General features: G+C 39.3%; 71 non-coding genes across 71 annotated transcripts; all 71 read right to left on the reverse strand.

The window, feature by feature from the left end:
• Positions 1-123: 123 nt before the first annotated feature.
• Positions 124-242, reverse strand: LOC127113396 (5S ribosomal RNA). The gene has a single exon (XR_007799465.1). It is a non-coding gene; the product is annotated as a 5S ribosomal RNA (ribosomal RNA).
• Positions 243-402: 160 nt separating this feature from the next.
• On the reverse strand, positions 403-521 carry LOC127113397 (5S ribosomal RNA). Its single transcript, XR_007799466.1, has one exon. It is a non-coding gene; the product is annotated as a 5S ribosomal RNA (ribosomal RNA).
• A 160-nt stretch (positions 522-681) lies between these two features.
• On the reverse strand, positions 682-800 carry LOC127113399 (5S ribosomal RNA). The gene has a single exon (XR_007799468.1). It is a non-coding gene; the product is annotated as a 5S ribosomal RNA (ribosomal RNA).
• Positions 801-960: 160 nt separating this feature from the next.
• Positions 961-1,079, reverse strand: LOC127113400 (5S ribosomal RNA). Its single transcript, XR_007799469.1, has one exon. It is a non-coding gene; the product is annotated as a 5S ribosomal RNA (ribosomal RNA).
• Positions 1,080-1,239: 160 nt separating this feature from the next.
• On the reverse strand, positions 1,240-1,358 carry LOC127113401 (5S ribosomal RNA). The gene has a single exon (XR_007799470.1). It is a non-coding gene; the product is annotated as a 5S ribosomal RNA (ribosomal RNA).
• A 160-nt stretch (positions 1,359-1,518) lies between these two features.
• Positions 1,519-1,637, reverse strand: LOC127113402 (5S ribosomal RNA). The gene has a single exon (XR_007799471.1). It is a non-coding gene; the product is annotated as a 5S ribosomal RNA (ribosomal RNA).
• Positions 1,638-1,797: 160 nt separating this feature from the next.
• Positions 1,798-1,916, reverse strand: LOC127113403 (5S ribosomal RNA). The gene has a single exon (XR_007799472.1). It is a non-coding gene; the product is annotated as a 5S ribosomal RNA (ribosomal RNA).
• A 160-nt stretch (positions 1,917-2,076) lies between these two features.
• LOC127113404 (5S ribosomal RNA) lies at positions 2,077-2,195 on the reverse strand. The gene has a single exon (XR_007799473.1). It is a non-coding gene; the product is annotated as a 5S ribosomal RNA (ribosomal RNA).
• A 160-nt stretch (positions 2,196-2,355) lies between these two features.
• LOC127113405 (5S ribosomal RNA) lies at positions 2,356-2,474 on the reverse strand. The gene has a single exon (XR_007799474.1). It is a non-coding gene; the product is annotated as a 5S ribosomal RNA (ribosomal RNA).
• A 160-nt stretch (positions 2,475-2,634) lies between these two features.
• On the reverse strand, positions 2,635-2,753 carry LOC127113406 (5S ribosomal RNA). Its single transcript, XR_007799475.1, has one exon. It is a non-coding gene; the product is annotated as a 5S ribosomal RNA (ribosomal RNA).
• Positions 2,754-2,913: 160 nt separating this feature from the next.
• LOC127113407 (5S ribosomal RNA) lies at positions 2,914-3,032 on the reverse strand. The gene has a single exon (XR_007799476.1). It is a non-coding gene; the product is annotated as a 5S ribosomal RNA (ribosomal RNA).
• A 160-nt stretch (positions 3,033-3,192) lies between these two features.
• Positions 3,193-3,311, reverse strand: LOC127113408 (5S ribosomal RNA). Its single transcript, XR_007799477.1, has one exon. It is a non-coding gene; the product is annotated as a 5S ribosomal RNA (ribosomal RNA).
• A 160-nt stretch (positions 3,312-3,471) lies between these two features.
• Positions 3,472-3,590, reverse strand: LOC127113410 (5S ribosomal RNA). The gene has a single exon (XR_007799479.1). It is a non-coding gene; the product is annotated as a 5S ribosomal RNA (ribosomal RNA).
• Positions 3,591-3,750: 160 nt separating this feature from the next.
• Positions 3,751-3,869, reverse strand: LOC127113411 (5S ribosomal RNA). Its single transcript, XR_007799480.1, has one exon. It is a non-coding gene; the product is annotated as a 5S ribosomal RNA (ribosomal RNA).
• Positions 3,870-4,029: 160 nt separating this feature from the next.
• Positions 4,030-4,148, reverse strand: LOC127113412 (5S ribosomal RNA). The gene has a single exon (XR_007799481.1). It is a non-coding gene; the product is annotated as a 5S ribosomal RNA (ribosomal RNA).
• A 160-nt stretch (positions 4,149-4,308) lies between these two features.
• On the reverse strand, positions 4,309-4,427 carry LOC127113413 (5S ribosomal RNA). The gene has a single exon (XR_007799482.1). It is a non-coding gene; the product is annotated as a 5S ribosomal RNA (ribosomal RNA).
• A 160-nt stretch (positions 4,428-4,587) lies between these two features.
• Positions 4,588-4,706, reverse strand: LOC127113414 (5S ribosomal RNA). The gene has a single exon (XR_007799483.1). It is a non-coding gene; the product is annotated as a 5S ribosomal RNA (ribosomal RNA).
• A 160-nt stretch (positions 4,707-4,866) lies between these two features.
• On the reverse strand, positions 4,867-4,985 carry LOC127113415 (5S ribosomal RNA). Its single transcript, XR_007799484.1, has one exon. It is a non-coding gene; the product is annotated as a 5S ribosomal RNA (ribosomal RNA).
• A 160-nt stretch (positions 4,986-5,145) lies between these two features.
• Positions 5,146-5,264, reverse strand: LOC127113416 (5S ribosomal RNA). Its single transcript, XR_007799485.1, has one exon. It is a non-coding gene; the product is annotated as a 5S ribosomal RNA (ribosomal RNA).
• Positions 5,265-5,424: 160 nt separating this feature from the next.
• On the reverse strand, positions 5,425-5,543 carry LOC127113417 (5S ribosomal RNA). The gene has a single exon (XR_007799486.1). It is a non-coding gene; the product is annotated as a 5S ribosomal RNA (ribosomal RNA).
• Positions 5,544-5,702: 159 nt separating this feature from the next.
• Positions 5,703-5,821, reverse strand: LOC127113418 (5S ribosomal RNA). The gene has a single exon (XR_007799487.1). It is a non-coding gene; the product is annotated as a 5S ribosomal RNA (ribosomal RNA).
• A 160-nt stretch (positions 5,822-5,981) lies between these two features.
• LOC127113419 (5S ribosomal RNA) lies at positions 5,982-6,100 on the reverse strand. Its single transcript, XR_007799488.1, has one exon. It is a non-coding gene; the product is annotated as a 5S ribosomal RNA (ribosomal RNA).
• A 196-nt stretch (positions 6,101-6,296) lies between these two features.
• Positions 6,297-6,415, reverse strand: LOC127113421 (5S ribosomal RNA). The gene has a single exon (XR_007799490.1). It is a non-coding gene; the product is annotated as a 5S ribosomal RNA (ribosomal RNA).
• Positions 6,416-6,529: 114 nt separating this feature from the next.
• LOC127113581 (5S ribosomal RNA) lies at positions 6,530-6,648 on the reverse strand. The gene has a single exon (XR_007799645.1). It is a non-coding gene; the product is annotated as a 5S ribosomal RNA (ribosomal RNA).
• A 160-nt stretch (positions 6,649-6,808) lies between these two features.
• LOC127113422 (5S ribosomal RNA) lies at positions 6,809-6,927 on the reverse strand. Its single transcript, XR_007799491.1, has one exon. It is a non-coding gene; the product is annotated as a 5S ribosomal RNA (ribosomal RNA).
• Positions 6,928-7,055: 128 nt separating this feature from the next.
• On the reverse strand, positions 7,056-7,174 carry LOC127113423 (5S ribosomal RNA). Its single transcript, XR_007799492.1, has one exon. It is a non-coding gene; the product is annotated as a 5S ribosomal RNA (ribosomal RNA).
• Positions 7,175-7,334: 160 nt separating this feature from the next.
• LOC127113424 (5S ribosomal RNA) lies at positions 7,335-7,453 on the reverse strand. Its single transcript, XR_007799493.1, has one exon. It is a non-coding gene; the product is annotated as a 5S ribosomal RNA (ribosomal RNA).
• A 204-nt stretch (positions 7,454-7,657) lies between these two features.
• Positions 7,658-7,776, reverse strand: LOC127113425 (5S ribosomal RNA). The gene has a single exon (XR_007799494.1). It is a non-coding gene; the product is annotated as a 5S ribosomal RNA (ribosomal RNA).
• Positions 7,777-7,936: 160 nt separating this feature from the next.
• Positions 7,937-8,055, reverse strand: LOC127113426 (5S ribosomal RNA). The gene has a single exon (XR_007799495.1). It is a non-coding gene; the product is annotated as a 5S ribosomal RNA (ribosomal RNA).
• Positions 8,056-8,201: 146 nt separating this feature from the next.
• LOC127113427 (5S ribosomal RNA) lies at positions 8,202-8,320 on the reverse strand. The gene has a single exon (XR_007799496.1). It is a non-coding gene; the product is annotated as a 5S ribosomal RNA (ribosomal RNA).
• A 160-nt stretch (positions 8,321-8,480) lies between these two features.
• Positions 8,481-8,599, reverse strand: LOC127113428 (5S ribosomal RNA). The gene has a single exon (XR_007799497.1). It is a non-coding gene; the product is annotated as a 5S ribosomal RNA (ribosomal RNA).
• A 160-nt stretch (positions 8,600-8,759) lies between these two features.
• LOC127113429 (5S ribosomal RNA) lies at positions 8,760-8,878 on the reverse strand. The gene has a single exon (XR_007799498.1). It is a non-coding gene; the product is annotated as a 5S ribosomal RNA (ribosomal RNA).
• Positions 8,879-9,038: 160 nt separating this feature from the next.
• Positions 9,039-9,157, reverse strand: LOC127113430 (5S ribosomal RNA). The gene has a single exon (XR_007799499.1). It is a non-coding gene; the product is annotated as a 5S ribosomal RNA (ribosomal RNA).
• A 160-nt stretch (positions 9,158-9,317) lies between these two features.
• On the reverse strand, positions 9,318-9,436 carry LOC127113432 (5S ribosomal RNA). Its single transcript, XR_007799501.1, has one exon. It is a non-coding gene; the product is annotated as a 5S ribosomal RNA (ribosomal RNA).
• A 133-nt stretch (positions 9,437-9,569) lies between these two features.
• LOC127113433 (5S ribosomal RNA) lies at positions 9,570-9,688 on the reverse strand. Its single transcript, XR_007799502.1, has one exon. It is a non-coding gene; the product is annotated as a 5S ribosomal RNA (ribosomal RNA).
• Positions 9,689-9,848: 160 nt separating this feature from the next.
• On the reverse strand, positions 9,849-9,967 carry LOC127113434 (5S ribosomal RNA). The gene has a single exon (XR_007799503.1). It is a non-coding gene; the product is annotated as a 5S ribosomal RNA (ribosomal RNA).
• Positions 9,968-10,127: 160 nt separating this feature from the next.
• LOC127113435 (5S ribosomal RNA) lies at positions 10,128-10,246 on the reverse strand. The gene has a single exon (XR_007799504.1). It is a non-coding gene; the product is annotated as a 5S ribosomal RNA (ribosomal RNA).
• A 160-nt stretch (positions 10,247-10,406) lies between these two features.
• LOC127113436 (5S ribosomal RNA) lies at positions 10,407-10,525 on the reverse strand. The gene has a single exon (XR_007799505.1). It is a non-coding gene; the product is annotated as a 5S ribosomal RNA (ribosomal RNA).
• Positions 10,526-10,685: 160 nt separating this feature from the next.
• LOC127113437 (5S ribosomal RNA) lies at positions 10,686-10,804 on the reverse strand. The gene has a single exon (XR_007799506.1). It is a non-coding gene; the product is annotated as a 5S ribosomal RNA (ribosomal RNA).
• Positions 10,805-10,937: 133 nt separating this feature from the next.
• On the reverse strand, positions 10,938-11,056 carry LOC127113438 (5S ribosomal RNA). Its single transcript, XR_007799507.1, has one exon. It is a non-coding gene; the product is annotated as a 5S ribosomal RNA (ribosomal RNA).
• Positions 11,057-11,216: 160 nt separating this feature from the next.
• LOC127113439 (5S ribosomal RNA) lies at positions 11,217-11,335 on the reverse strand. Its single transcript, XR_007799508.1, has one exon. It is a non-coding gene; the product is annotated as a 5S ribosomal RNA (ribosomal RNA).
• Positions 11,336-11,495: 160 nt separating this feature from the next.
• On the reverse strand, positions 11,496-11,614 carry LOC127113440 (5S ribosomal RNA). Its single transcript, XR_007799509.1, has one exon. It is a non-coding gene; the product is annotated as a 5S ribosomal RNA (ribosomal RNA).
• A 160-nt stretch (positions 11,615-11,774) lies between these two features.
• On the reverse strand, positions 11,775-11,893 carry LOC127113441 (5S ribosomal RNA). Its single transcript, XR_007799510.1, has one exon. It is a non-coding gene; the product is annotated as a 5S ribosomal RNA (ribosomal RNA).
• Positions 11,894-12,036: 143 nt separating this feature from the next.
• On the reverse strand, positions 12,037-12,155 carry LOC127113443 (5S ribosomal RNA). The gene has a single exon (XR_007799512.1). It is a non-coding gene; the product is annotated as a 5S ribosomal RNA (ribosomal RNA).
• Positions 12,156-12,315: 160 nt separating this feature from the next.
• On the reverse strand, positions 12,316-12,434 carry LOC127113444 (5S ribosomal RNA). Its single transcript, XR_007799513.1, has one exon. It is a non-coding gene; the product is annotated as a 5S ribosomal RNA (ribosomal RNA).
• Positions 12,435-12,594: 160 nt separating this feature from the next.
• LOC127113445 (5S ribosomal RNA) lies at positions 12,595-12,713 on the reverse strand. Its single transcript, XR_007799514.1, has one exon. It is a non-coding gene; the product is annotated as a 5S ribosomal RNA (ribosomal RNA).
• Positions 12,714-12,873: 160 nt separating this feature from the next.
• On the reverse strand, positions 12,874-12,992 carry LOC127113446 (5S ribosomal RNA). The gene has a single exon (XR_007799515.1). It is a non-coding gene; the product is annotated as a 5S ribosomal RNA (ribosomal RNA).
• Positions 12,993-13,118: 126 nt separating this feature from the next.
• Positions 13,119-13,237, reverse strand: LOC127113447 (5S ribosomal RNA). Its single transcript, XR_007799516.1, has one exon. It is a non-coding gene; the product is annotated as a 5S ribosomal RNA (ribosomal RNA).
• A 160-nt stretch (positions 13,238-13,397) lies between these two features.
• LOC127113448 (5S ribosomal RNA) lies at positions 13,398-13,516 on the reverse strand. Its single transcript, XR_007799517.1, has one exon. It is a non-coding gene; the product is annotated as a 5S ribosomal RNA (ribosomal RNA).
• A 160-nt stretch (positions 13,517-13,676) lies between these two features.
• Positions 13,677-13,795, reverse strand: LOC127113449 (5S ribosomal RNA). Its single transcript, XR_007799518.1, has one exon. It is a non-coding gene; the product is annotated as a 5S ribosomal RNA (ribosomal RNA).
• A 135-nt stretch (positions 13,796-13,930) lies between these two features.
• LOC127113450 (5S ribosomal RNA) lies at positions 13,931-14,049 on the reverse strand. The gene has a single exon (XR_007799519.1). It is a non-coding gene; the product is annotated as a 5S ribosomal RNA (ribosomal RNA).
• A 160-nt stretch (positions 14,050-14,209) lies between these two features.
• LOC127113451 (5S ribosomal RNA) lies at positions 14,210-14,328 on the reverse strand. The gene has a single exon (XR_007799520.1). It is a non-coding gene; the product is annotated as a 5S ribosomal RNA (ribosomal RNA).
• A 160-nt stretch (positions 14,329-14,488) lies between these two features.
• Positions 14,489-14,607, reverse strand: LOC127113452 (5S ribosomal RNA). Its single transcript, XR_007799521.1, has one exon. It is a non-coding gene; the product is annotated as a 5S ribosomal RNA (ribosomal RNA).
• A 160-nt stretch (positions 14,608-14,767) lies between these two features.
• Positions 14,768-14,886, reverse strand: LOC127113455 (5S ribosomal RNA). Its single transcript, XR_007799523.1, has one exon. It is a non-coding gene; the product is annotated as a 5S ribosomal RNA (ribosomal RNA).
• Positions 14,887-15,018: 132 nt separating this feature from the next.
• LOC127113456 (5S ribosomal RNA) lies at positions 15,019-15,137 on the reverse strand. The gene has a single exon (XR_007799524.1). It is a non-coding gene; the product is annotated as a 5S ribosomal RNA (ribosomal RNA).
• Positions 15,138-15,297: 160 nt separating this feature from the next.
• LOC127113457 (5S ribosomal RNA) lies at positions 15,298-15,416 on the reverse strand. The gene has a single exon (XR_007799525.1). It is a non-coding gene; the product is annotated as a 5S ribosomal RNA (ribosomal RNA).
• A 160-nt stretch (positions 15,417-15,576) lies between these two features.
• Positions 15,577-15,695, reverse strand: LOC127113458 (5S ribosomal RNA). The gene has a single exon (XR_007799526.1). It is a non-coding gene; the product is annotated as a 5S ribosomal RNA (ribosomal RNA).
• Positions 15,696-15,855: 160 nt separating this feature from the next.
• On the reverse strand, positions 15,856-15,974 carry LOC127113459 (5S ribosomal RNA). The gene has a single exon (XR_007799527.1). It is a non-coding gene; the product is annotated as a 5S ribosomal RNA (ribosomal RNA).
• Positions 15,975-16,134: 160 nt separating this feature from the next.
• On the reverse strand, positions 16,135-16,253 carry LOC127113460 (5S ribosomal RNA). Its single transcript, XR_007799528.1, has one exon. It is a non-coding gene; the product is annotated as a 5S ribosomal RNA (ribosomal RNA).
• Positions 16,254-16,413: 160 nt separating this feature from the next.
• On the reverse strand, positions 16,414-16,532 carry LOC127113461 (5S ribosomal RNA). Its single transcript, XR_007799529.1, has one exon. It is a non-coding gene; the product is annotated as a 5S ribosomal RNA (ribosomal RNA).
• A 160-nt stretch (positions 16,533-16,692) lies between these two features.
• On the reverse strand, positions 16,693-16,811 carry LOC127113462 (5S ribosomal RNA). Its single transcript, XR_007799530.1, has one exon. It is a non-coding gene; the product is annotated as a 5S ribosomal RNA (ribosomal RNA).
• Positions 16,812-16,971: 160 nt separating this feature from the next.
• LOC127113463 (5S ribosomal RNA) lies at positions 16,972-17,090 on the reverse strand. Its single transcript, XR_007799531.1, has one exon. It is a non-coding gene; the product is annotated as a 5S ribosomal RNA (ribosomal RNA).
• Positions 17,091-17,250: 160 nt separating this feature from the next.
• Positions 17,251-17,369, reverse strand: LOC127113464 (5S ribosomal RNA). Its single transcript, XR_007799532.1, has one exon. It is a non-coding gene; the product is annotated as a 5S ribosomal RNA (ribosomal RNA).
• Positions 17,370-17,529: 160 nt separating this feature from the next.
• On the reverse strand, positions 17,530-17,648 carry LOC127113466 (5S ribosomal RNA). The gene has a single exon (XR_007799534.1). It is a non-coding gene; the product is annotated as a 5S ribosomal RNA (ribosomal RNA).
• A 160-nt stretch (positions 17,649-17,808) lies between these two features.
• On the reverse strand, positions 17,809-17,927 carry LOC127113467 (5S ribosomal RNA). Its single transcript, XR_007799535.1, has one exon. It is a non-coding gene; the product is annotated as a 5S ribosomal RNA (ribosomal RNA).
• A 160-nt stretch (positions 17,928-18,087) lies between these two features.
• On the reverse strand, positions 18,088-18,206 carry LOC127113468 (5S ribosomal RNA). The gene has a single exon (XR_007799536.1). It is a non-coding gene; the product is annotated as a 5S ribosomal RNA (ribosomal RNA).
• A 160-nt stretch (positions 18,207-18,366) lies between these two features.
• Positions 18,367-18,485, reverse strand: LOC127113470 (5S ribosomal RNA). The gene has a single exon (XR_007799537.1). It is a non-coding gene; the product is annotated as a 5S ribosomal RNA (ribosomal RNA).
• Positions 18,486-18,645: 160 nt separating this feature from the next.
• Positions 18,646-18,764, reverse strand: LOC127113471 (5S ribosomal RNA). Its single transcript, XR_007799538.1, has one exon. It is a non-coding gene; the product is annotated as a 5S ribosomal RNA (ribosomal RNA).
• A 160-nt stretch (positions 18,765-18,924) lies between these two features.
• On the reverse strand, positions 18,925-19,043 carry LOC127113472 (5S ribosomal RNA). Its single transcript, XR_007799539.1, has one exon. It is a non-coding gene; the product is annotated as a 5S ribosomal RNA (ribosomal RNA).
• Positions 19,044-19,203: 160 nt separating this feature from the next.
• On the reverse strand, positions 19,204-19,322 carry LOC127113473 (5S ribosomal RNA). The gene has a single exon (XR_007799540.1). It is a non-coding gene; the product is annotated as a 5S ribosomal RNA (ribosomal RNA).
• Positions 19,323-19,482: 160 nt separating this feature from the next.
• On the reverse strand, positions 19,483-19,601 carry LOC127113474 (5S ribosomal RNA). The gene has a single exon (XR_007799541.1). It is a non-coding gene; the product is annotated as a 5S ribosomal RNA (ribosomal RNA).
• Positions 19,602-19,743: the final 142 nt, after the last annotated feature.

Here is a 19,743-nt window from a genome sequence, read left to right on the forward strand (position 1 = left end):
TTTCACTTATTAACGGCAGAACAAACACAATTAACGTTGAAATATTTGTTTTCTCCTACTTTTTCCGATTCTTTTACGCCGGCTAACAGAAATGAATAGAAGTATTTAAAAAATCGCAAAAAAGAGGTGCAACACAAGGACTTCCCAGGAGGTCACCCATCCTAGTACTACTCTCGCCCAAGCACGCTTAACTGCGGAGTTCTGATGGGATCCGGTGCATTAGTGCTGGTATGATCGCACCTGATATTAAATGCGCTTTAATTGTATATATTTTATTTCTTTCACTTATTAACGGCAGAACAAACACAATTAACGTTGAAATATTTGTTTTCTCCTACTTTTTCCGATTCTTTTACGCCGGCTAACAGAAATGAATAGAAGTATTTAAAAAATCGCAAAAAAGAGGTGCAACACAAGGACTTCCCAGGAGGTCACCCATCCTAGTACTACTCTCGCCCAAGCACGCTTAACTGCGGAGTTCTGATGGGATCCGGTGCATTAGTGCTGGTATGATCGCACCTGATATTAAATGCGCTTTAATTGTATATATTTTATTTCTTTCACTTATTAACGGCAGAACAAACACAATTAACGTTGAAATATTTGTTTTCTCCTACTTTTTCCGATTCTTTTACGCCGGCTAACAGAAATGAATAGAAGTATTTAAAAAATCGCAAAAAAGAGGTGCAACACAAGGACTTCCCAGGAGGTCACCCATCCTAGTACTACTCTCGCCCAAGCACGCTTAACTGCGGAGTTCTGATGGGATCCGGTGCATTAGTGCTGGTATGATCGCACCTGATATTAAATGCGCTTTAATTGTATATATTTTATTTCTTTCACTTATTAACGGCAGAACAAACACAATTAACGTTGAAATATTTGTTTTCTCCTACTTTTTCCGATTCTTTTACGCCGGCTAACAGAAATGAATAGAAGTATTTAAAAAATCGCAAAAAAGAGGTGCAACACAAGGACTTCCCAGGAGGTCACCCATCCTAGTACTACTCTCGCCCAAGCACGCTTAACTGCGGAGTTCTGATGGGATCCGGTGCATTAGTGCTGGTATGATCGCACCTGATATTAAATGCGCTTTAATTGTATATATTTTATTTCTTTCACTTATTAACGGCAGAACAAACACAATTAACGTTGAAATATTTGTTTTCTCCTACTTTTTCCGATTCTTTTACGCCGGCTAACAGAAATGAATAGAAGTATTTAAAAAATCGCAAAAAAGAGGTGCAACACAAGGACTTCCCAGGAGGTCACCCATCCTAGTACTACTCTCGCCCAAGCACGCTTAACTGCGGAGTTCTGATGGGATCCGGTGCATTAGTGCTGGTATGATCGCACCTGATATTAAATGCGCTTTAATTGTATATATTTTATTTCTTTCACTTATTAACGGCAGAACAAACACAATTAACGTTGAAATATTTGTTTTCTCCTACTTTTTCCGATTCTTTTACGCCGGCTAACAGAAATGAATAGAAGTATTTAAAAAATCGCAAAAAAGAGGTGCAACACAAGGACTTCCCAGGAGGTCACCCATCCTAGTACTACTCTCGCCCAAGCACGCTTAACTGCGGAGTTCTGATGGGATCCGGTGCATTAGTGCTGGTATGATCGCACCTGATATTAAATGCGCTTTAATTGTATATATTTTATTTCTTTCACTTATTAACGGCAGAACAAACACAATTAACGTTGAAATATTTGTTTTCTCCTACTTTTTCCGATTCTTTTACGCCGGCTAACAGAAATGAATAGAAGTATTTAAAAAATCGCAAAAAAGAGGTGCAACACAAGGACTTCCCAGGAGGTCACCCATCCTAGTACTACTCTCGCCCAAGCACGCTTAACTGCGGAGTTCTGATGGGATCCGGTGCATTAGTGCTGGTATGATCGCACCTGATATTAAATGCGCTTTAATTGTATATATTTTATTTCTTTCACTTATTAACGGCAGAACAAACACAATTAACGTTGAAATATTTGTTTTCTCCTACTTTTTCCGATTCTTTTACGCCGGCTAACAGAAATGAATAGAAGTATTTAAAAAATCGCAAAAAAGAGGTGCAACACAAGGACTTCCCAGGAGGTCACCCATCCTAGTACTACTCTCGCCCAAGCACGCTTAACTGCGGAGTTCTGATGGGATCCGGTGCATTAGTGCTGGTATGATCGCACCTGATATTAAATGCGCTTTAATTGTATATATTTTATTTCTTTCACTTATTAACGGCAGAACAAACACAATTAACGTTGAAATATTTGTTTTCTCCTACTTTTTCCGATTCTTTTACGCCGGCTAACAGAAATGAATAGAAGTATTTAAAAAATCGCAAAAAAGAGGTGCAACACAAGGACTTCCCAGGAGGTCACCCATCCTAGTACTACTCTCGCCCAAGCACGCTTAACTGCGGAGTTCTGATGGGATCCGGTGCATTAGTGCTGGTATGATCGCACCTGATATTAAATGCGCTTTAATTGTATATATTTTATTTCTTTCACTTATTAACGGCAGAACAAACACAATTAACGTTGAAATATTTGTTTTCTCCTACTTTTTCCGATTCTTTTACGCCGGCTAACAGAAATGAATAGAAGTATTTAAAAAATCGCAAAAAAGAGGTGCAACACAAGGACTTCCCAGGAGGTCACCCATCCTAGTACTACTCTCGCCCAAGCACGCTTAACTGCGGAGTTCTGATGGGATCCGGTGCATTAGTGCTGGTATGATCGCACCTGATATTAAATGCGCTTTAATTGTATATATTTTATTTCTTTCACTTATTAACGGCAGAACAAACACAATTAACGTTGAAATATTTGTTTTCTCCTACTTTTTCCGATTCTTTTACGCCGGCTAACAGAAATGAATAGAAGTATTTAAAAAATCGCAAAAAAGAGGTGCAACACAAGGACTTCCCAGGAGGTCACCCATCCTAGTACTACTCTCGCCCAAGCACGCTTAACTGCGGAGTTCTGATGGGATCCGGTGCATTAGTGCTGGTATGATCGCACCTGATATTAAATGCGCTTTAATTGTATATATTTTATTTCTTTCACTTATTAACGGCAGAACAAACACAATTAACGTTGAAATATTTGTTTTCTCCTACTTTTTCCGATTCTTTTACGCCGGCTAACAGAAATGAATAGAAGTATTTAAAAAATCGCAAAAAAGAGGTGCAACACAAGGACTTCCCAGGAGGTCACCCATCCTAGTACTACTCTCGCCCAAGCACGCTTAACTGCGGAGTTCTGATGGGATCCGGTGCATTAGTGCTGGTATGATCGCACCTGATATTAAATGCGCTTTAATTGTATATATTTTATTTCTTTCACTTATTAACGGCAGAACAAACACAATTAACGTTGAAATATTTGTTTTCTCCTACTTTTTCCGATTCTTTTACGCCGGCTAACAGAAATGAATAGAAGTATTTAAAAAATCGCAAAAAAGAGGTGCAACACAAGGACTTCCCAGGAGGTCACCCATCCTAGTACTACTCTCGCCCAAGCACGCTTAACTGCGGAGTTCTGATGGGATCCGGTGCATTAGTGCTGGTATGATCGCACCTGATATTAAATGCGCTTTAATTGTATATATTTTATTTCTTTCACTTATTAACGGCAGAACAAACACAATTAACGTTGAAATATTTGTTTTCTCCTACTTTTTCCGATTCTTTTACGCCGGCTAACAGAAATGAATAGAAGTATTTAAAAAATCGCAAAAAAGAGGTGCAACACAAGGACTTCCCAGGAGGTCACCCATCCTAGTACTACTCTCGCCCAAGCACGCTTAACTGCGGAGTTCTGATGGGATCCGGTGCATTAGTGCTGGTATGATCGCACCTGATATTAAATGCGCTTTAATTGTATATATTTTATTTCTTTCACTTATTAACGGCAGAACAAACACAATTAACGTTGAAATATTTGTTTTCTCCTACTTTTTCCGATTCTTTTACGCCGGCTAACAGAAATGAATAGAAGTATTTAAAAAATCGCAAAAAAGAGGTGCAACACAAGGACTTCCCAGGAGGTCACCCATCCTAGTACTACTCTCGCCCAAGCACGCTTAACTGCGGAGTTCTGATGGGATCCGGTGCATTAGTGCTGGTATGATCGCACCTGATATTAAATGCGCTTTAATTGTATATATTTTATTTCTTTCACTTATTAACGGCAGAACAAACACAATTAACGTTGAAATATTTGTTTTCTCCTACTTTTTCCGATTCTTTTACGCCGGCTAACAGAAATGAATAGAAGTATTTAAAAAATCGCAAAAAAGAGGTGCAACACAAGGACTTCCCAGGAGGTCACCCATCCTAGTACTACTCTCGCCCAAGCACGCTTAACTGCGGAGTTCTGATGGGATCCGGTGCATTAGTGCTGGTATGATCGCACCTGATATTAAATGCGCTTTAATTGTATATATTTTATTTCTTTCACTTATTAACGGCAGAACAAACACAATTAACGTTGAAATATTTGTTTTCTCCTACTTTTTCCGATTCTTTTACGCCGGCTAACAGAAATGAATAGAAGTATTTAAAAAATCGCAAAAAAGAGGTGCAACACAAGGACTTCCCAGGAGGTCACCCATCCTAGTACTACTCTCGCCCAAGCACGCTTAACTGCGGAGTTCTGATGGGATCCGGTGCATTAGTGCTGGTATGATCGCACCTGATATTAAATGCGCTTTAATTGTATATATTTTATTTCTTTCACTTATTAACGGCAGAACAAACACAATTAACGTTGAAATATTTGTTTTCTCCTACTTTTTCCGATTCTTTTACGCCGGCTAACAGAAATGAATAGAAGTATTTAAAAAATCGCAAAAAAGAGGTGCAACACAAGGACTTCCCAGGAGGTCACCCATCCTAGTACTACTCTCGCCCAAGCACGCTTAACTGCGGAGTTCTGATGGGATCCGGTGCATTAGTGCTGGTATGATCGCACCTGATATTAAATGCGCTTTAATTGTATATATTTTATTTCTTTCACTTATTAACGGCAGAACAAACACAATTAACGTTGAAATATTTGTTTTCTCCTACTTTTTCCGATTCTTTTACGCCGGCTAACAGAAATGAATAGAAGTATTTAAAAAATCGCAAAAAAGAGGTGCAACACAAGGACTTCCCAGGAGGTCACCCATCCTAGTACTACTCTCGCCCAAGCACGCTTAACTGCGGAGTTCTGATGGGATCCGGTGCATTAGTGCTGGTATGATCGCACCTGATATTAAATGCGCTTTAATTGTATATATTTTATTTCTTTCACTTATTAACGGCAGAACAAACACAATTAACGTTGAAATATTTGTTTTCTCCTACTTTTTCCGATTCTTTTACGCCGGCTAACAGAAATGAATAGAAGTATTTAAAAAATCGCAAAAAAGAGGTGCAACACAAGGACTTCCCAGGAGGTCACCCATCCTAGTACTACTCTCGCCCAAGCACGCTTAACTGCGGAGTTCTGATGGGATCCGGTGCATTAGTGCTGGTATGATCGCACCTGATATTAAATGCGCTTTAATTGTATATATTTTATTTCTTTCACTTATTAACGGCAGAACAAACACAATTAACGTTGAAATATTTGTTTTCTCCTACTTTTTCCGATTCTTTTACGCCGGCTAACAGAAATGAATAGAAGTATTTAAAAAATCGCAAAAAGAGGTGCAACACAAGGACTTCCCAGGAGGTCACCCATCCTAGTACTACTCTCGCCCAAGCACGCTTAACTGCGGAGTTCTGATGGGATCCGGTGCATTAGTGCTGGTATGATCGCACCTGATATTAAATGCGCTTTAATTGTATATATTTTATTTCTTTCACTTATTAACGGCAGAACAAACACAATTAACGTTGAAATATTTGTTTTCTCCTACTTTTTCCGATTCTTTTACGCCGGCTAACAGAAATGAATAGAAGTATTTAAAAAATCGCAAAAAAGAGGTGCAACACAAGGACTTCCCAGGAGGTCACCCATCCTAGTACTACTCTCGCCCAAGCACGCTTAACTGCGGAGTTCTGATGGGATCCGGTGCATTAGTGCTGGTATGATCGCACCTGATATTAAATGCGCTTTAATTGTATATATTTTATTTCTTTCACTTATTAACGGTCATCTCCACCGACCCACTACCCCCCTACTTAATCCCAGAACAAACACAATTAACGTTGAAATATTTGTTTTCTCCTACTTTTTCCGATTCTTTTACGCCGGCTAACAGAAATGAATAGAAGTATTTAAAAAATCGCAAAAAAGAGGTGCAACACAAGGACTTCCCAGGAGGTCACCCATCCTAGTACTACTCTCGCCCAAGCACGCTTAACTGCGGAGTTCTGATGGGATCCGGTGCATTAGTGCTGGTATGATCGCACCTGATATTAAATGCGCTTTAATTGTATATATTTTATTTCTTTCACTTATTAACGGCAGAACAAACACAATTAACGTTGAAATATTTGTTTTCTCCTACTTTTTCCGATTCTTTTACGCCGGCCAACACAAGGACTTCCCAGGAGGTCACCCATCCTAGTACTACTCTCGCCCAAGCACGCTTAACTGCGGAGTTCTGATGGGATCCGGTGCATTAGTGCTGGTATGATCGCACCTGATATTAAATGCGCTTTAATTGTATATATTTTATTTCTTTCACTTATTAACGGCAGAACAAACACAATTAACGTTGAAATATTTGTTTTCTCCTACTTTTTCCGATTCTTTTACGCCGGCTAACAGAAATGAATAGAAGTATTTAAAAAATCGCAAAAAAGAGGTGCAACACAAGGACTTCCCAGGAGGTCACCCATCCTAGTACTACTCTCGCCCAAGCACGCTTAACTGCGGAGTTCTGATGGGATCCGGTGCATTAGTGCTGGTATGATCGCACCTGATATTAAATGCGCTTTAATTGTATATATTTTATTTCTTTCACTTATTAACGGCAGAACAAACACAATTAACGTTGAAATATTTGTTTTCTCCTACTTTTTCCGATTCTTTTACGCCGTCGCAAAAAAGAGGTGCAACACAAGGACTTCCCAGGAGGTCACCCATCCTAGTACTACTCTCGCCCAAGCACGCTTAACTGCGGAGTTCTGATGGGATCCGGTGCATTAGTGCTGGTATGATCGCACCTGATATTAAATGCGCTTTAATTGTATATATTTTATTTCTTTCACTTATTAACGGCAGAACAAACACAATTAACGTTGAAATATTTGTTTTCTCCTACTTTTTCCGATTCTTTTACGCCGGCTAACAGAAATGAATAGAAGTATTTAAAAAATCGCAAAAAAGAGGTGCAACACAAGGACTTCCCAGGAGGTCACCCATCCTAGTACTACTCTCGCCCAAGCACGCTTAACTGCGGAGTTCTGATGGGATCCGGTGCATTAGTGCTGGTATGATCGCACCTGATATTAAATGCGCTTTAATTGTATATATTTTATTTCTTTCACTTATTAACGGCAGAACAAACACAATTAACGTTGAAATATTTGTTTTCTCCTACTTTTTCCGATTCTTTTACGCCGGCTAACAGAAATGAATAGAAGTATTTAAAAAATCGCAAAAAAGAGGTGCAACACAAGGACTTCCCAGGAGGTCACCCATCCTAGTAGAGGTGCAACACAAGGACTTCCCAGGAGGTCACCCATCCTAGTACTACTCTCGCCCAAGCACGCTTAACTGCGGAGTTCTGATGGGATCCGGTGCATTAGTGCTGGTATGATCGCACCTGATATTAAATGCGCTTTAATTGTATATATTTTATTTCTTTCACTTATTAACGGCAGAACAAACACAATTAACGTTGAAATATTTGTTTTCTCCTACTTTTTCCGATTCTTTTACGCCGGCTAACAGAAATGAATAGAAGTATTTAAAAAATCGCAAAAAAGAGGTGCAACACAAGGACTTCCCAGGAGGTCACCCATCCTAGTACTACTCTCGCCCAAGCACGCTTAACTGCGGAGTTCTGATGGGATCCGGTGCATTAGTGCTGGTATGATCGCACCTGATATTAAATGCGCTTTAATTGTATATATTTTATTTCTTTCACTTATTAACGGCAGAACAAACACAATTAACGTTGAAATATTTGTTTTCTCCTACTTTTTCCGATTCTTTTACGCCGGCTAACAGAAATGAAAGAAAGCAAAAAAGAGGTGCAACACAAGGACTTCCCAGGAGGTCACCCATCCTAGTACTACTCTCGCCCAAGCACGCTTAACTGCGGAGTTCTGATGGGATCCGGTGCATTAGTGCTGGTATGATCGCACCTGATATTAAATGCGCTTTAATTGTATATATTTTATTTCTTTCACTTATTAACGGCAGAACAAACACAATTAACGTTGAAATATTTGTTTTCTCCTACTTTTTCCGATTCTTTTACGCCGGCTAACAGAAATGAATAGAAGTATTTAAAAAATCGCAAAAAAGAGGTGCAACACAAGGACTTCCCAGGAGGTCACCCATCCTAGTACTACTCTCGCCCAAGCACGCTTAACTGCGGAGTTCTGATGGGATCCGGTGCATTAGTGCTGGTATGATCGCACCTGATATTAAATGCGCTTTAATTGTATATATTTTATTTCTTTCACTTATTAACGGCAGAACAAACACAATTAACGTTGAAATATTTGTTTTCTCCTACTTTTTCCGATTCTTTTACGCCGGCTAACAGAAATGAATAGAAGTATTTAAAAAATCGCAAAAAAGAGGTGCAACACAAGGACTTCCCAGGAGGTCACCCATCCTAGTACTACTCTCGCCCAAGCACGCTTAACTGCGGAGTTCTGATGGGATCCGGTGCATTAGTGCTGGTATGATCGCACCTGATATTAAATGCGCTTTAATTGTATATATTTTATTTCTTTCACTTATTAACGGCAGAACAAACACAATTAACGTTGAAATATTTGTTTTCTCCTACTTTTTCCGATTCTTTTACGCCGGCTAACAGAAATGAATAGAAGTATTTAAAAAATCGCAAAAAAGAGGTGCAACACAAGGACTTCCCAGGAGGTCACCCATCCTAGTACTACTCTCGCCCAAGCACGCTTAACTGCGGAGTTCTGATGGGATCCGGTGCATTAGTGCTGGTATGATCGCACCTGATATTAAATGCGCTTTAATTGTATATATTTTATTTCTTTCACTTATTAACGGCAGAACAAACACAATTAACGTTGAAATATTTGTTTTCTCCTACTTTTTCCGATTCTTTTACGCCGGCTAACAGAAATGAATAGAAGTATTTAAAAAATCGCAAAAAAGAGGTGCAACACAAGGACTTCCCAGGAGGTCACCCATCCTAGTACTACTCTCGCCCAAGCACGCTTAACTGCGGAGTTCTGATGGGATCCGGTGCATTAGTGCTGGTATGATCGCACCTGATATTAAATGCGCTTTAATTGTATATATTTTATTTCTTTCACTTATTAACGGCAGAACAAACACAATTAACGTTGAAATATTTGTTTTCTCCTACTTTTTCCGATTCTTTTACGCCGGCTAACAGCAAAAAAGAGGTGCAACACAAGGACTTCCCAGGAGGTCACCCATCCTAGTACTACTCTCGCCCAAGCACGCTTAACTGCGGAGTTCTGATGGGATCCGGTGCATTAGTGCTGGTATGATCGCACCTGATATTAAATGCGCTTTAATTGTATATATTTTATTTCTTTCACTTATTAACGGCAGAACAAACACAATTAACGTTGAAATATTTGTTTTCTCCTACTTTTTCCGATTCTTTTACGCCGGCTAACAGAAATGAATAGAAGTATTTAAAAAATCGCAAAAAAGAGGTGCAACACAAGGACTTCCCAGGAGGTCACCCATCCTAGTACTACTCTCGCCCAAGCACGCTTAACTGCGGAGTTCTGATGGGATCCGGTGCATTAGTGCTGGTATGATCGCACCTGATATTAAATGCGCTTTAATTGTATATATTTTATTTCTTTCACTTATTAACGGCAGAACAAACACAATTAACGTTGAAATATTTGTTTTCTCCTACTTTTTCCGATTCTTTTACGCCGGCTAACAGAAATGAATAGAAGTATTTAAAAAATCGCAAAAAAGAGGTGCAACACAAGGACTTCCCAGGAGGTCACCCATCCTAGTACTACTCTCGCCCAAGCACGCTTAACTGCGGAGTTCTGATGGGATCCGGTGCATTAGTGCTGGTATGATCGCACCTGATATTAAATGCGCTTTAATTGTATATATTTTATTTCTTTCACTTATTAACGGCAGAACAAACACAATTAACGTTGAAATATTTGTTTTCTCCTACTTTTTCCGATTCTTTTACGCCGGCTAACAGAAATGAATAGAAGTATTTAAAAAATCGCAAAAAAGAGGTGCAACACAAGGACTTCCCAGGAGGTCACCCATCCTAGTACTACTCTCGCCCAAGCACGCTTAACTGCGGAGTTCTGATGGGATCCGGTGCATTAGTGCTGGTATGATCGCACCTGATATTAAATGCGCTTTAATTGTATATATTTTATTTCTTTCACTTATTAACGGCAGAACAAACACAATTAACGTTGAAATATTTGTTTTCTCCTACTTTTTCCGATTCTTTTACGCCGGCTAACAGAAATGAATAGAAGTATTTAAAAAATCGCAAAAAAGAGGTGCAACACAAGGACTTCCCAGGAGGTCACCCATCCTAGTACTACTCTCGCCCAAGCACGCTTAACTGCGGAGTTCTGATGGGATCCGGTGCATTAGTGCTGGTATGATCGCACCTGATATTAAATGCGCTTTAATTGTATATATTTTATTTCTTTCACTTATTAACGGCAGAACAAACACAATTAACGTTGAAATATTTGTTTTCTCCTACTTTTTCCGATTCTTTTACGCCGGCTAACAGCAAAAAAGAGGTGCAACACAAGGACTTCCCAGGAGGTCACCCATCCTAGTACTACTCTCGCCCAAGCACGCTTAACTGCGGAGTTCTGATGGGATCCGGTGCATTAGTGCTGGTATGATCGCACCTGATATTAAATGCGCTTTAATTGTATATATTTTATTTCTTTCACTTATTAACGGCAGAACAAACACAATTAACGTTGAAATATTTGTTTTCTCCTACTTTTTCCGATTCTTTTACGCCGGCTAACAGAAATGAATAGAAGTATTTAAAAAATCGCAAAAAAGAGGTGCAACACAAGGACTTCCCAGGAGGTCACCCATCCTAGTACTACTCTCGCCCAAGCACGCTTAACTGCGGAGTTCTGATGGGATCCGGTGCATTAGTGCTGGTATGATCGCACCTGATATTAAATGCGCTTTAATTGTATATATTTTATTTCTTTCACTTATTAACGGCAGAACAAACACAATTAACGTTGAAATATTTGTTTTCTCCTACTTTTTCCGATTCTTTTACGCCGGCTAACAGAAATGAATAGAAGTATTTAAAAAATCGCAAAAAAGAGGTGCAACACAAGGACTTCCCAGGAGGTCACCCATCCTAGTACTACTCTCGCCCAAGCACGCTTAACTGCGGAGTTCTGATGGGATCCGGTGCATTAGTGCTGGTATGATCGCACCTGATATTAAATGCGCTTTAATTGTATATATTTTATTTCTTTCACTTATTAACGGCAGAACAAACACAATTAACGTTGAAATATTTGTTTTCTCCTACTTTTTCCGATTCTTTTACGCCGGCTAACAGAAATGAATAGAAGTATTTAAAAAATCGCAAAAAAGAGGTGCAACACAAGGACTTCCCAGGAGGTCACCCATCCTAGTACTACTCTCGCCCAAGCACGCTTAACTGCGGAGTTCTGATGGGATCCGGTGCATTAGTGCTGGTATGATCGCACCTGATATTAAATGCGCTTTAATTGTATATATTTTATTTCTTTCACTTATTAACGGCAGAACAAACACAATTAACGTTGAAATATTTGTTTTCTCCTACTTTTTCCGATTCTTTTACGCCGGCTAACAGAAATGAATAGCAAAAAAGAGGTGCAACACAAGGACTTCCCAGGAGGTCACCCATCCTAGTACTACTCTCGCCCAAGCACGCTTAACTGCGGAGTTCTGATGGGATCCGGTGCATTAGTGCTGGTATGATCGCACCTGATATTAAATGCGCTTTAATTGTATATATTTTATTTCTTTCACTTATTAACGGCAGAACAAACACAATTAACGTTGAAATATTTGTTTTCTCCTACTTTTTCCGATTCTTTTACGCCGGCTAACAGAAATGAATAGAAGTATTTAAAAAATCGCAAAAAAGAGGTGCAACACAAGGACTTCCCAGGAGGTCACCCATCCTAGTACTACTCTCGCCCAAGCACGCTTAACTGCGGAGTTCTGATGGGATCCGGTGCATTAGTGCTGGTATGATCGCACCTGATATTAAATGCGCTTTAATTGTATATATTTTATTTCTTTCACTTATTAACGGCAGAACAAACACAATTAACGTTGAAATATTTGTTTTCTCCTACTTTTTCCGATTCTTTTACGCCGGCTAACAGAAATGAATAGAAGTATTTAAAAAATCGCAAAAAAGAGGTGCAACACAAGGACTTCCCAGGAGGTCACCCATCCTAGTACTACTCTCGCCCAAGCACGCTTAACTGCGGAGTTCTGATGGGATCCGGTGCATTAGTGCTGGTATGATCGCACCTGATATTAAATGCGCTTTAATTGTATATATTTTATTTCTTTCACTTATTAACGGCAGAACAAACACAATTAACGTTGAAATATTTGTTTTCTCCTACTTTTTCCGATTCTTTTACGCCGGCTAACAGAAATGAATAGAAGTATTTAAAAAATCGCAAAAAAGAGGTGCAACACAAGGACTTCCCAGGAGGTCACCCATCCTAGTACTACTCTCGCCCAAGCACGCTTAACTGCGGAGTTCTGATGGGATCCGGTGCATTAGTGCTGGTATGATCGCACCTGATATTAAATGCGCTTTAATTGTATATATTTTATTTCTTTCACTTATTAACGGCAGAACAAACACAATTAACGTTGAAATATTTGTTTTCTCCTACTTTTTCCGATTCTTTTACGCCGGCAAAAAAGAGGTGCAACACAAGGACTTCCCAGGAGGTCACCCATCCTAGTACTACTCTCGCCCAAGCACGCTTAACTGCGGAGTTCTGATGGGATCCGGTGCATTAGTGCTGGTATGATCGCACCTGATATTAAATGCGCTTTAATTGTATATATTTTATTTCTTTCACTTATTAACGGCAGAACAAACACAATTAACGTTGAAATATTTGTTTTCTCCTACTTTTTCCGATTCTTTTACGCCGGCTAACAGAAATGAATAGAAGTATTTAAAAAATCGCAAAAAAGAGGTGCAACACAAGGACTTCCCAGGAGGTCACCCATCCTAGTACTACTCTCGCCCAAGCACGCTTAACTGCGGAGTTCTGATGGGATCCGGTGCATTAGTGCTGGTATGATCGCACCTGATATTAAATGCGCTTTAATTGTATATATTTTATTTCTTTCACTTATTAACGGCAGAACAAACACAATTAACGTTGAAATATTTGTTTTCTCCTACTTTTTCCGATTCTTTTACGCCGGCTAACAGAAATGAATAGAAGTATTTAAAAAATCGCAAAAAAGAGGTGCAACACAAGGACTTCCCAGGAGGTCACCCATCCTAGTACTACTCTCGCCCAAGCACGCTTAACTGCGGAGTTCTGATGGGATCCGGTGCATTAGTGCTGGTATGATCGCACCTGATATTAAATGCGCTTTAATTGTATATATTTTATTTCTTTCACTTATTAACGGCAGAACAAACACAATTAACGTTGAAATATTTGTTTTCTCCTACTTTTTCCGATTCTTTTACGCCGGCTAACAGCGCAAAAAAGAGGTGCAACACAAGGACTTCCCAGGAGGTCACCCATCCTAGTACTACTCTCGCCCAAGCACGCTTAACTGCGGAGTTCTGATGGGATCCGGTGCATTAGTGCTGGTATGATCGCACCTGATATTAAATGCGCTTTAATTGTATATATTTTATTTCTTTCACTTATTAACGGCAGAACAAACACAATTAACGTTGAAATATTTGTTTTCTCCTACTTTTTCCGATTCTTTTACGCCGGCTAACAGAAATGAATAGAAGTATTTAAAAAATCGCAAAAAAGAGGTGCAACACAAGGACTTCCCAGGAGGTCACCCATCCTAGTACTACTCTCGCCCAAGCACGCTTAACTGCGGAGTTCTGATGGGATCCGGTGCATTAGTGCTGGTATGATCGCACCTGATATTAAATGCGCTTTAATTGTATATATTTTATTTCTTTCACTTATTAACGGCAGAACAAACACAATTAACGTTGAAATATTTGTTTTCTCCTACTTTTTCCGATTCTTTTACGCCGGCTAACAGAAATGAATAGAAGTATTTAAAAAATCGCAAAAAAGAGGTGCAACACAAGGACTTCCCAGGAGGTCACCCATCCTAGTACTACTCTCGCCCAAGCACGCTTAACTGCGGAGTTCTGATGGGATCCGGTGCATTAGTGCTGGTATGATCGCACCTGATATTAAATGCGCTTTAATTGTATATATTTTATTTCTTTCACTTATTAACGGCAGAACAAACACAATTAACGTTGAAATATTTGTTTTCTCCTACTTTTTCCGATTCTTTTACGCCGGCTAACAGAAATGAATAGAAGTATTTAAAAAATCGCAAAAAAGAGGTGCAACACAAGGACTTCCCAGGAGGTCACCCATCCTAGTACTACTCTCGCCCAAGCACGCTTAACTGCGGAGTTCTGATGGGATCCGGTGCATTAGTGCTGGTATGATCGCACCTGATATTAAATGCGCTTTAATTGTATATATTTTATTTCTTTCACTTATTAACGGCAGAACAAACACAATTAACGTTGAAATATTTGTTTTCTCCTACTTTTTCCGATTCTTTTACGCCGGCTAACGCAAAAAAGAGGTGCAACACAAGGACTTCCCAGGAGGTCACCCATCCTAGTACTACTCTCGCCCAAGCACGCTTAACTGCGGAGTTCTGATGGGATCCGGTGCATTAGTGCTGGTATGATCGCACCTGATATTAAATGCGCTTTAATTGTATATATTTTATTTCTTTCACTTATTAACGGCAGAACAAACACAATTAACGTTGAAATATTTGTTTTCTCCTACTTTTTCCGATTCTTTTACGCCGGCTAACAGAAATGAATAGAAGTATTTAAAAAATCGCAAAAAAGAGGTGCAACACAAGGACTTCCCAGGAGGTCACCCATCCTAGTACTACTCTCGCCCAAGCACGCTTAACTGCGGAGTTCTGATGGGATCCGGTGCATTAGTGCTGGTATGATCGCACCTGATATTAAATGCGCTTTAATTGTATATATTTTATTTCTTTCACTTATTAACGGCAGAACAAACACAATTAACGTTGAAATATTTGTTTTCTCCTACTTTTTCCGATTCTTTTACGCCGGCTAACAGAAATGAATAGAAGTATTTAAAAAATCGCAAAAAAGAGGTGCAACACAAGGACTTCCCAGGAGGTCACCCATCCTAGTACTACTCTCGCCCAAGCACGCTTAACTGCGGAGTTCTGATGGGATCCGGTGCATTAGTGCTGGTATGATCGCACCTGATATTAAATGCGCTTTAATTGTATATATTTTATTTCTTTCACTTATTAACGGCAGAACAAACACAATTAACGTTGAAATATTTGTTTTCTCCTACTTTTTCCGATTCTTTTACGCCGGCTAACAGAAATGAATAGAAGTATTTAAAAAATCGCAAAAAAGAGGTGCAACACAAGGACTTCCCAGGAGGTCACCCATCCTAGTACTACTCTCGCCCAAGCACGCTTAACTGCGGAGTTCTGATGGGATCCGGTGCATTAGTGCTGGTATGATCGCACCTGATATTAAATGCGCTTTAATTGTATATATTTTATTTCTTTCACTTATTAACGGCAGAACAAACACAATTAACGTTGAAATATTTGTTTTCTCCTACTTTTTCCGATTCTTTTACGCCGGCTAACAGAAATGAATAGAAGTATTTAAAAAATCGCAAAAAAGAGGTGCAACACAAGGACTTCCCAGGAGGTCACCCATCCTAGTACTACTCTCGCCCAAGCACGCTTAACTGCGGAGTTCTGATGGGATCCGGTGCATTAGTGCTGGTATGATCGCACCTGATATTAAATGCGCTTTAATTGTATATATTTTATTTCTTTCACTTATTAACGGCAGAACAAACACAATTAACGTTGAAATATTTGTTTTCTCCTACTTTTTCCGATTCTTTTACGCCGGCTAACAGAAATGAATAGAAGTATTTAAAAAATCGCAAAAAAGAGGTGCAACACAAGGACTTCCCAGGAGGTCACCCATCCTAGTACTACTCTCGCCCAAGCACGCTTAACTGCGGAGTTCTGATGGGATCCGGTGCATTAGTGCTGGTATGATCGCACCTGATATTAAATGCGCTTTAATTGTATATATTTTATTTCTTTCACTTATTAACGGCAGAACAAACACAATTAACGTTGAAATATTTGTTTTCTCCTACTTTTTCCGATTCTTTTACGCCGGCTAACAGAAATGAATAGAAGTATTTAAAAAATCGCAAAAAAGAGGTGCAACACAAGGACTTCCCAGGAGGTCACCCATCCTAGTACTACTCTCGCCCAAGCACGCTTAACTGCGGAGTTCTGATGGGATCCGGTGCATTAGTGCTGGTATGATCGCACCTGATATTAAATGCGCTTTAATTGTATATATTTTATTTCTTTCACTTATTAACGGCAGAACAAACACAATTAACGTTGAAATATTTGTTTTCTCCTACTTTTTCCGATTCTTTTACGCCGGCTAACAGAAATGAATAGAAGTATTTAAAAAATCGCAAAAAAGAGGTGCAACACAAGGACTTCCCAGGAGGTCACCCATCCTAGTACTACTCTCGCCCAAGCACGCTTAACTGCGGAGTTCTGATGGGATCCGGTGCATTAGTGCTGGTATGATCGCACCTGATATTAAATGCGCTTTAATTGTATATATTTTATTTCTTTCACTTATTAACGGCAGAACAAACACAATTAACGTTGAAATATTTGTTTTCTCCTACTTTTTCCGATTCTTTTACGCCGGCTAACAGAAATGAATAGAAGTATTTAAAAAATCGCAAAAAAGAGGTGCAACACAAGGACTTCCCAGGAGGTCACCCATCCTAGTACTACTCTCGCCCAAGCACGCTTAACTGCGGAGTTCTGATGGGATCCGGTGCATTAGTGCTGGTATGATCGCACCTGATATTAAATGCGCTTTAATTGTATATATTTTATTTCTTTCACTTATTAACGGCAGAACAAACACAATTAACGTTGAAATATTTGTTTTCTCCTACTTTTTCCGATTCTTTTACGCCGGCTAACAGAAATGAATAGAAGTATTTAAAAAATCGCAAAAAAGAGGTGCAACACAAGGACTTCCCAGGAGGTCACCCATCCTAGTACTACTCTCGCCCAAGCACGCTTAACTGCGGAGTTCTGATGGGATCCGGTGCATTAGTGCTGGTATGATCGCACCTGATATTAAATGCGCTTTAATTGTATATATTTTATTTCTTTCACTTATTAACGGCAGAACAAACACAATTAACGTTGAAATATTTGTTTTCTCCTACTTTTTCCGATTCTTTTACGCCGGCTAACAGAAATGAATAGAAGTATTTAAAAAATCGCAAAAAAGAGGTGCAACACAAGGACTTCCCAGGAGGTCACCCATCCTAGTACTACTCTCGCCCAAGCACGCTTAACTGCGGAGTTCTGATGGGATCCGGTGCATTAGTGCTGGTATGATCGCACCTGATATTAAATGCGCTTTAATTGTATATATTTTATTTCTTTCACTTATTAACGGCAGAACAAACACAATTAACGTTGAAATATTTGTTTTCTCCTACTTTTTCCGATTCTTTTACGCCGGCTAACAGAAATGAATAGAAGTATTTAAAAAATCGCAAAAAAGAGGTGCAACACAAGGACTTCCCAGGAGGTCACCCATCCTAGTACTACTCTCGCCCAAGCACGCTTAACTGCGGAGTTCTGATGGGATCCGGTGCATTAGTGCTGGTATGATCGCACCTGATATTAAATGCGCTTTAATTGTATATATTTTATTTCTTTCACTTATTAACGGCAGAACAAACACAATTAACGTTGAAATATTTGTTTTCTCCTACTTTTTCCGATTCTTTTACGCCGGCTAACAGAAATGAATAGAAGTATTTAAAAAATCGCAAAAAAGAGGTGCAACACAAGGACTTCCCAGGAGGTCACCCATCCTAGTACTACTCTCGCCCAAGCACGCTTAACTGCGGAGTTCTGATGGGATCCGGTGCATTAGTGCTGGTATGATCGCACCTGATATTAAATGCGCTTTAATTGTATATATTTTATTTCTTTCACTTATTAACGGCAGAACAAACACAATTAACGTTGAAATATTTGTTTTCTCCTACTTTTTCCGATTCTTTTACGCCGGCTAACAGAAATGAATAGAAGTATTTAAAAAATCGCAAAAAAGAGGTGCAACACAAGGACTTCCCAGGAGGTCACCCATCCTAGTACTACTCTCGCCCAAGCACGCTTAACTGCGGAGTTCTGATGGGATCCGGTGCATTAGTGCTGGTATGATCGCACCTGATATTAAATGCGCTTTAATTGTATATATTTTATTTCTTTCACTTATTAACGGCAGAACAAACACAATTAACGTTGAAATATTTGTTTTCTCCTACTTTTTCCGATTCTTTTACGCCGGCTAACAGAAATGAATAGAAGTATTTAAAAAATCGCAAAAAAGAGGTGCAACACAAGGACTTCCCAGGAGGTCACCCATCCTAGTACTACTCTCGCCCAAGCACGCTTAACTGCGGAGTTCTGATGGGATCCGGTGCATTAGTGCTGGTATGATCGCACCTGATATTAAATGCGCTTTAATTGTATATATTTTATTTCTTTCACTTATTAACGGCAGAACAAACACAATTAACGTTGAAATATTTGTTTTCTCCTACTTTTTCCGATTCTTTTACGCCGGCTAACAGAAATGAATAGAAGTATTTAAAAAATCGCAAAAAAGAGGTGCAACACAAGGACTTCCCAGGAGGTCACCCATCCTAGTACTACTCTCGCCCAAGCACGCTTAACTGCGGAGTTCTGATGGGATCCGGTGCATTAGTGCTGGTATGATCGCACCTGATATTAAATGCGCTTTAATTGTATATATTTTATTTCTTTCACTTATTAACGGCAGAACAAACACAATTAACGTTGAAATATTTGTTTTCTCCTACTTTTTCCGATTCTTTTACGCCGGCTAACAGAAATGAATAGAAGTATTTAAAAAATCGCAAAAAAGAGGTGCAACACAAGGACTTCCCAGGAGGTCACCCATCCTAGTACTACTCTCGCCCAAGCACGCTTAACTGCGGAGTTCTGATGGGATCCGGTGCATTAGTGCTGGTATGATCGCACCTGATATTAAATGCGCTTTAATTGTATATATTTTATTTCTTTCACTTATTAACGGCAGAACAAACACAATTAACGTTGAAATATTTGTTTTCTCCTACTTTTTCCGATTCTTTTACGCCGGCTAACAGAAATGAATAGAAGTAT

The sequence above is a fragment of the Lathyrus oleraceus genome, unplaced genomic scaffold (genome assembly GCF_024323335.1).
Source record: "Lathyrus oleraceus cultivar Zhongwan6 unplaced genomic scaffold, CAAS_Psat_ZW6_1.0 chrUn0350, whole genome shotgun sequence".
Lineage (NCBI taxonomy): Eukaryota > Viridiplantae > Streptophyta > Magnoliopsida > Fabales > Fabaceae > Lathyrus > Lathyrus oleraceus.